Below are 9091 nucleotides of genomic sequence, written 5' to 3'. Positions count from 1 at the left end.
CATAATAATATGTGAGAAATCTTCGTTTTCTTGGACCTTGATGTGAAGTTAAGATTTTTGATAAGCTTTAGGTATTGCAATTTCACACGTGTACAAAAGTATAGCTTAATTCAACTGATGAGGGCTATGTGAATAAATGTAAGCGATGTGATGCAAGTAGCTCTTGGCCACTTTCATTTTTTGAAAGTAGCTCTCAGATGAAGAAAGGTTGGAGACCCCTGCATTAGACGTTCCGATTTAAGTCAAGTATTTCTGGAAAACAGATTCCCAATTCATTTAAATGAAGCCTTAGATTTCAGAAGGATCATTATTGCTATTTACAGACTCTCCCTTCCCTGTAGAGTGTTCTATATGTTTTAGTGCATGTAAATGGTCTGCAAATGCTACAATCCCTGTTTTCCCTCCAGAGGGAGTTTCTCTTTGATTGACTGATTCAATAAGTGTGTTTTTGTCTTGTGGCGATATGTCTATGTTGTGTCCGAGTCTTGCTTGTGAAAGAAACAACCTTATCCCAATGACACTCCCCTGTATAAACAACGCTTAACTTACTACGCTGACATTTATTTAGTGGTCAGCTTGCCAGCAGCTTTCAGCCAAAACTCAGAGACACACACTTGACCAGATCGATCCACGGCTGCTATTCACTGCAGTCTGATACATGTATTTGGTATTGGAAAGCACATAAACACAGACAAGCTCAGAGTCACTGCCACACACACACACACACACACACACACACACACACATACACACACACACACACACACACACACACACACACACACACACACACACACACACACACACACTCTGGGAGCTGATAGCTGCCTATCTGTTGTGTTGAGTGAGGGCAGCAGTCCCCTCTTTCCCCAAGTGAGCAGAAAGGATAAACACAGTTCTGGATAAACCTCTCTCACACACACACACACACACACACACACACACACACACACACACACACACACACACACACACCACACACACACACACACACACACACACACACACACACACACACACACTATCTCTCTCTGCCCTCTATCTATCACACACAGAGTCGGTCTCACTAGCTTTCTGTTTCTCTAACACATCACCACCCTCCGTTCATGTACTTTTCCCCATTTCTGAGCCCGTTTATTTTCATTTATGTATTTCCATCCCATATATCCTCTCATTGCCACACACACACTCTTCCATCCCATGCCCTCTCTCATCCTCCTCACTTTCCCCTTTCCTCTGCTCAATATACTCCACTTACTTGCCTCGCTGCACCTTCCCTTCGTTCATCTCATCTATTCTTCTCGCTCCCTCCTGTCTTTCATCAAAGTCTGAGACACCCCCAGGTGCAGGCAGGGTCTCGGTTCCTCTGTTACCTCTGAGGGTGTTTTCACACCTATTTGCTTTAGAGTAGTTACAGACCTGCAGCTGTGTCACAGTTAGAGAAACAAGGTTACACTACACTTGCAGATAGTTTACCTCTCGTATAACGGTGGGTCTGTAAAGTTCATTGGTACAAAATTGAACCCAAAAGCACGACAGAAACAGACTGAATGTACAGGAAGTTCAGTTTACTTTAAAGAGTCCTCTCCTGCTGATGTTCAGGTGTATATCAGTATGTAGTGTCTCTACTTTAAAGAGTCCTCTCCTGCTGATGTTCAGGTGTATATCAGTATGTAGTGTCTCTACTTTAAAGAGTCCTATCCTGCTGATGTTCAGGTGTATATCAGTATGTAGTGTCTCTACTTTAAAGAGTCCTCTCCTGCTGATGTTCAGGTGTATATCAGTATGTAGTGTCTCTACTTTAAAGAGTCCTCTCCTGCTGATGTTCAGGTGTATAACAGTATGTAGTGTCTCTACTTTAAAGAGTCCTCTCCTGCTGATGTTCAGGTGTATATCAGTATGTAGTGTCTCTACTTTAAAGAGTCCTCTCCTGCTGATGTTCAGGTGTATAACAGTATGTAGTGTCTCTACTTTAAAGAGTCCTCTCCTGCTGATGTTCAGGTGTATATCAGTATGTAGTGTCTCTACTTTAAAGAGTTCTCTCCTGCTGATGTTCAGGTGTATATCAGTGTGTAGTGTCTCTACTTTAAAGAGTCCTCTCCTGCTGATGTTCAGGTGTATATCAGTATGTAGTGTCTCCACTTTAAAGAGTCCTCTCCTTCTTTAATTGCATGTAGTCCATTCACTTCTACTTTCTACTTTGTCAAATCAGATTTTCATTATTTATTGTGTTGCTGCAATGATTCAATGTCCAAAAGCCTGTGAGTGAAAGGCTTAGAGCAAACATCATGATCCTCAACACCTGCTGTCACACACAAAGCTCCTGTGGAATATGTCTGCCAAAAGTCTGGAGCCACTGATAAATGGCTGCTTCTCGTCTGATTCACAGTCAGCTGAGTGTAGGTTTACAAACCTTCTGACCTTTTCTGCCTCTCAACATCCTTGGGCCTCTCTAAACCCCCTCCCAAATTACCTTGCAGTAAATCACTGTGACAACATGTGGCTACTGCTGCCACTGCTAGACGTAGGAAACACATATCCAGTCGTGGAGGAAGTACTCAGATCTTTTACCCAAGTAAAAGTACCTTTATTACACTGTACAAATACTCTGTAACAAGTAAGAGTCACATGAATGTATAATGAAGTAAGAATCACCAGGCTGTAAGCTGTAAAATACATTCGGTAAAGTGTTAGAAAAATCTCAATGGTCCCCGGCTTGAGCTTCAATCTCAGGATCCATGTATTTATTATCCTCTCAAGAATGGAGGTAGTCATCACATACAGAGCATTTGGTACAACTAGTTCCTGAACAGTGTCATGGAAGAGGACATTCTGTATTTTCCCAACATAAAGTAAAAGGTGCAATGTCTCCCTTTGAATGGAGTGGAGTTGAAGTATGAAGTGGCAGGAAACGAAAATACTAAACTACAATTCCACAACTGCATACAATCCTCACGTGTTCTTCGTGCAAAAGCTTAGAATATAAATGAATACAGACGCCTTCAGGTTTTTATGGACTTTACATATGGACCCTGGTGTGTGTGTGTGTGTGTTTGTGTGTGTGTGTGTGTGTGTGTGTGTGTGTGTGTGTGTGTGTGTGTGTGTGTGTGTTTGTGTGTGTGTGTGTGCGCGTGTGTGTGTGTGTGTGTGATGACTTCTCCAGATGTTGTGTGGTTTCCTCTAGCATGATGTGTTTTAATAAGAGACAGCAGTGGGGCACCCTGATGTCAACATAATACACTCCATCTCTCCTGATATTCACATTACACCGATCATATGTATATTCACACCCACACTTGAGCGGAATAACACATGTCAGTCCTTTTAACATGCAACACACGCAACACACGCAACACACACACACACACACACACACACACACACACAGCCCAGACTGTCCCTAAGGAGGAGAGTTGAGTCTGACTGATGGACTGGTTTTCACAGATAGCTACAAACTGATCTGCTGTACCTCTCTCACACACACACACACACACACACACACACACACACACACACACACACACACACACACACACACACACACACACACACACACACACACACACACACTAACACAGAAAGATCTCGTCTCGCTTGCTGTTTGATTTCAGAATTATGATGTGACAGGAGAAGGAGGTCTCATTTAGTGAAATGTATCCACAGCTTGCTTGAATTATATATGTATGTAATATATAGTATATTCCCAAATGAAGCTATCAGATGGTAGACAAAGGATCTCACTAACCCTAACCCTAAGCTGATGATACCATCTTCGATGTGACAAACTCTACCACAAACCAAGCCTCCTCCTGATCAAAGTGCTGCTGTTCACAAACCTCAGACCTTTAATGTCTGTTTTAAAATCCAAAAAGACAAAAAAAGAGTTTGACTAATGGCCATCAATGACACGAAGGACTCACAAGAACTCAGATGCACGATTCGGTTTGACTTCAAGAATATCTTTTATTTTATAAAAGACTATTCAAATCAAAAGATTACTAGATTCTACTAGGATTCTCACAAGATCTCTAGGTTCCACTCGGTTGCTCGTCAGTTCACTAGAATATACAAACATGGACTCGACGTGGAGACAAGACGACCCGGCAAAAGACAACAGGAGAGATGGGCTATATACAGGGGTGCACATGCAGGTACGCATGCGCGGCAACAATCTGAAATGCGTACCGTCACTCGTGTCACAAAGCGCATTTGCGTACCGACGTAAATGTGAAGCTTTTCCAGAAGGCGGTTAGATCACCGGACGAACACAGAGTCGGTCTCCGTGTGCACAGACAGGGCTGCGTTCACACGCTCCGCGGTCACGAAGCGCTGTACGCCACTACCCCCCCCTTGACAATCGCAAAGCGCTGTACTCCACCACTGACGCCACCACGCCACCACCCCACCCCCCCGTTGACAATCGCGAAGCGCTGTACTCCACTGACGCCGTTGACAATCGCCAGAAGTTGGAGTACCAAACACTGACTCCAGGTACTCATCTGAGTACCACACTGAGAAAGTTGTGTGCACCCCTGGCTATATACACACACACACATTAGGTAATGGGGCACAGGTGGAAACAATCAGGAGCAGGAAACAACAATCAGGCTGACAGGTGACACACAAGGACAGGAAGTGGAGACACCTGAAACGAGAGGGTAGAGTCAATACCAAAATAAAATGAAAGGTCACAAGATAGAAACACAAGACAATGAACTAGAATGACTCTAACGCTGAAACCTTACAATCAATGAACCTGTTATTTTGTTCCACTTTTATGCATTGTGTACAATGTTATAATATATGTTTCAATGTCTGCTGTGTGGGAATTTCAACAAACTCCTTACATAGCGAGTATACATAGCATTCAATTGTATAATCAGCTGAGAACTAGGACAATATTTAAACTAGAGTCTGACTCATAGAGTTAACAATGGATCTTACAAGGATCACTATTAGTTATTGCTAATCACTCTGTAGAGCTCAATTCCCCCCCACATAACAGTGTTTTGCTTGAATCTGATATTCAAAGATTTGATAATACAGGACAAACTGTATTTATGTGATGTGGGACTAGACAAAGCATTAAAGTCATCAAGTTATTTAAAGAAGTTATGGCGTATTTCAATGGCTGAAAAACAACAAAGAACTCAACAGAAGAAAGTTAATTTGCAGTTCTAAACATTTACATTTGTTGTCACTCTTTTGTCCCATAACGTTATTCCTCTCTCCTTCAGCTTCCATTACAATTACATGCATATTGTACATTATGCAAATTAGATTAGATGGCGTCATTTAGCGACTTCTAGGACAGCCAATAGCTCCTTTCCTCACTATGGAGTTGGCAACACTGATCACAATCTACACACACACACACACACACACACACACACACACACACACACACACACACACACACACACACACACACACACACACACACACACACACACACACACACACACACACACACACACACACACACCACACACACACACACACACACACACACACACACACACACAGACATCTGGGGTCTTTCACAGCAGAATGATCTCTGCCTGGCTTGCTGTATGATCCCAGCATCATGATGGCATGGGAGAAGGGGCTCTAAGACTGTAACGCTCTCCACATGTCTGCTGGAAAACCACCAAGAACAAAACAAAGTCATCAACAGGCTGCCGGCAGCGAGCAGACCAACTCTCTCACTCCCAAATGACCTTAAAACTCATTCTCTCCGCGGTCGTATTGACACAAAGATGCTTCATGAAATGAGGAATTTATTCGTGTGGGGCTCATGCAGGCACATTATTATTGAGACCTCTGAGGAATAAGCCTGCTTTTACATATTTATCAAGCTCCATGGTGGCATTATGATGAGTCACTTTGGTCAGTCTGGTCTCAGGTCTGATGAATGTGATGATGAATCGATCACACTTCACTGTTTCCTGTGTGTACCTCCCTTACACCTAAGCTTATTAAAAACACGTCGATATATTTGTTCTGCATTTCAATGTGGCTCAGATCCAAGGGGATACACACACACACACACACACACACACACACAGACACACACAGACACACACACACACACACACACACACACACACACACACACACACACACACACACACACAGACTGTCCCATAGGAGGAGAGTTGAGTCTGACTGATGGACTGGTTTTCATAGAAAGCTACATACTGATCTGCCCTACCTCTCACACACACACACACACACACACACACACACACACACACACACACACACACACACACACACACACACACACACACACACACACACACACACACACACACACAGTATTATTGTATGAGAGAGGTTCCAGGTTGTTGTGTTTAATATTCATGAGAATATTTGTCATTGTTCAAATGATAATAAACAAACATATAAAGCATATTTGTCTACTCATATGTTGATAAGAGTATTACAAACTTGAAAAATATCCCTCTAAGGTACATTTAGAACAGATAAAAAATTCGCGATTAATTTGCGATTAATCGCGATTAAATATTTTAATCGACTGACAGCCCTAATAAAAACCTGTCTGAAAATCAGCTGATCAGATTTTGGCAACTTTGTGATGTCATAACGATGTTTTGTCTTGTGTAACCATTAGCCAATCAGCAACCAAGGTAACCCCCCCCCCCCCCCCCACCACCACCTTATCACCTGAATCTCCTCCTAGAGCACCATTGAGTTTTTCATCATCTCTCAGAGGGGCGTGGCCAGAAGCAGCTCATTAGCATTCAAAGCTACAGTCACGGAATCAGCACTTTTGTGTTTCAGCCAATCAGAGACAGGCTCTGTATATATCTGAGACCTGTAATATATTGTTGAAAAAGAGTATAATAGGAGACTTTTAAGGCAGTGTGTGTTTTGAAAGCGTAAATCCCCACTGCTCAGAAGCAGACAGACACAGTTAGGAAGTAGCCGGTGAGCATGGTGAAACATTTAGCAGCTTTAGAGACAGATATTTCCCTCAGGAGTCCCATTCAGGCCACCTCTCACCTCTCGCTGTATCATTCCCAACATGCACTGGGAACGCCCCGAGGCAAAAATGAGCTGGTGGGTTTCTAATGAACCTTCCCCTCTTCATGCATTGTGTTCAGTGGAATACAACACGGTGCAGAGAGTGGTCATTCTCTAACCATTCATTGAGAAACACGGAGCATGTGAGCGTATAATCGGATGAGACATTGCCTTAAGGCTCTCATCAGTTCTCATATGATAAAAGTATATGCTTCAAATAGAATTACCGCTTATCAAATTACTACAAACCAATTGAGTGAACCTGCCTTTGGGGTCGGGGGCTGTTTAATCCATTTTGCTCCATTTTGATCCAGTCCTCTGAATATGTTTCCCTCTCTTTTTCGCTTGATATTGCTCTGATGTCACCCAGAGTCATAAGACTTCTGATTGTTCAGGTTTTATTGGCAAAGCAATATTATATTTATCAGATGAGGGAGAGAACACATATAAAGTGGCCCCTGAGTCAGAATGGGAAGATGTCAGAAGATGTGTGTGTGATTTGAGCTGCTTAAAAAAACAGTCCTGAGTGACAGATGAGGAATCAGATTTACCTGTTGCATTAAACATACGTTACTTCAGATGATAGCTCTTCCCGTATGTTTTAAACACTGAACATTACTTACTCTTTTCTCAGCTCACCAAAATGATACACATCTATGCAGCTAATTTCCTGCCATAACTCCACAAACAAACTAAACAAGTTTTACACATGCCTTATGATTCACTAACAAACACAGTGTGGTTTGCAAATACAAAACACCATCTACAAACTAATGCATTCATATTATTTATTATCATTATAATGTCCGTCTTTTCACTGAATTGTCGTCTTGAAAAGGGTATTCACAACAATTCCGCAACAACTTCATCTTCACCTGTTGCACTTGCCATTTCAACACACGCCCTTTGGCTACAAATCAATATCTGATTGGTTGATCAAACTGTCAGTCCAAAGGTACGCTCTCATTCAGTGCAACGGCCAGGGCATTCTATCAAGGATATAGAATACCTTGTTGAAGGATATTCTACCCAGAGACCCAGAACAAGATCTGATTGGTTGCTTTCTTTTCTAACACAAAACCACTGAAATGCGTCGTGCATGGTCCGAGAAGGACAAACAAATCAACGTAACACTGTAATATTACAGATCAACAACACAGATACCATTCTCATTTATTCATTTTATATACATTTTATTACATTTTATTACATTTTATTACATTTTATTTATATAATTAAATCGATTTTTTGTTTGTTTTATCTGAGTGTACCAGGGTATTCTCTGAACACCTTGAAGGCCCTGACGGTTCGCCACTGTTACCACTGAGCCACAGCCTAAGATGAGGTTGTTTGAGTTAAAGTGGTGGATATATGTGTCTCCAAAACGGATGTCCTTGTGGACCTCGAAACATAGACTTCAGTGACCAACAATTGATTGGTTAAGCCTTTGATAGGACATATTCCAAGGTGGGAATTACCTACAATAGCTCTGTAAGAAAGCTTGCTCTCTCTGAGGTTCAGAACAGCTTACTGTCTGTAGAGAGAGAAACAGGGTCTGACTTCAGCTCTTTCTGTCCCTTAGTGCAGGGCATAAATCTCCTCTCTATTGTTGCCATGAAAGTGAGTCACAGTGAGAATCAAAGGATAATAGTGTTGTCTGAAAGCATAGATGCAGACAGACTGTTGACTTCAAAAGGAAAATTAAATGTCTTGTCAACTGCCATGTGAGTCCTCTTCCTAACCTCCAGGTTTATTAATAAAATGAATCTTTGCAATGCCCCAACATACATGATGTCTTTGAGTATGAATAGTACTCATTTTTTCTTTACTATCAACAATGCTAAAACATGGTCTGTCAAGTTGGTGCTATCGTTATATATTACATACTCTAGTGGCGGATGAAAAGAAATCACTGGACATCTTGCAAGAACCACTCAAATAATCCCATTTGCTCTTACATTGAAAGCAGCTTTGACATCACTTACCTATTATGCAAAATGCCCTTTTGATGTCTTTTATACATCACTATGTGTCCCCGGTG

Source organism: Trematomus bernacchii, unplaced genomic scaffold, assembly GCF_902827165.1.
Source record: "Trematomus bernacchii unplaced genomic scaffold, fTreBer1.1, whole genome shotgun sequence".
Lineage (NCBI taxonomy): Eukaryota > Metazoa > Chordata > Actinopteri > Perciformes > Nototheniidae > Trematomus > Trematomus bernacchii.
Note: the sequence above shows the minus strand (reverse complement) of the source record.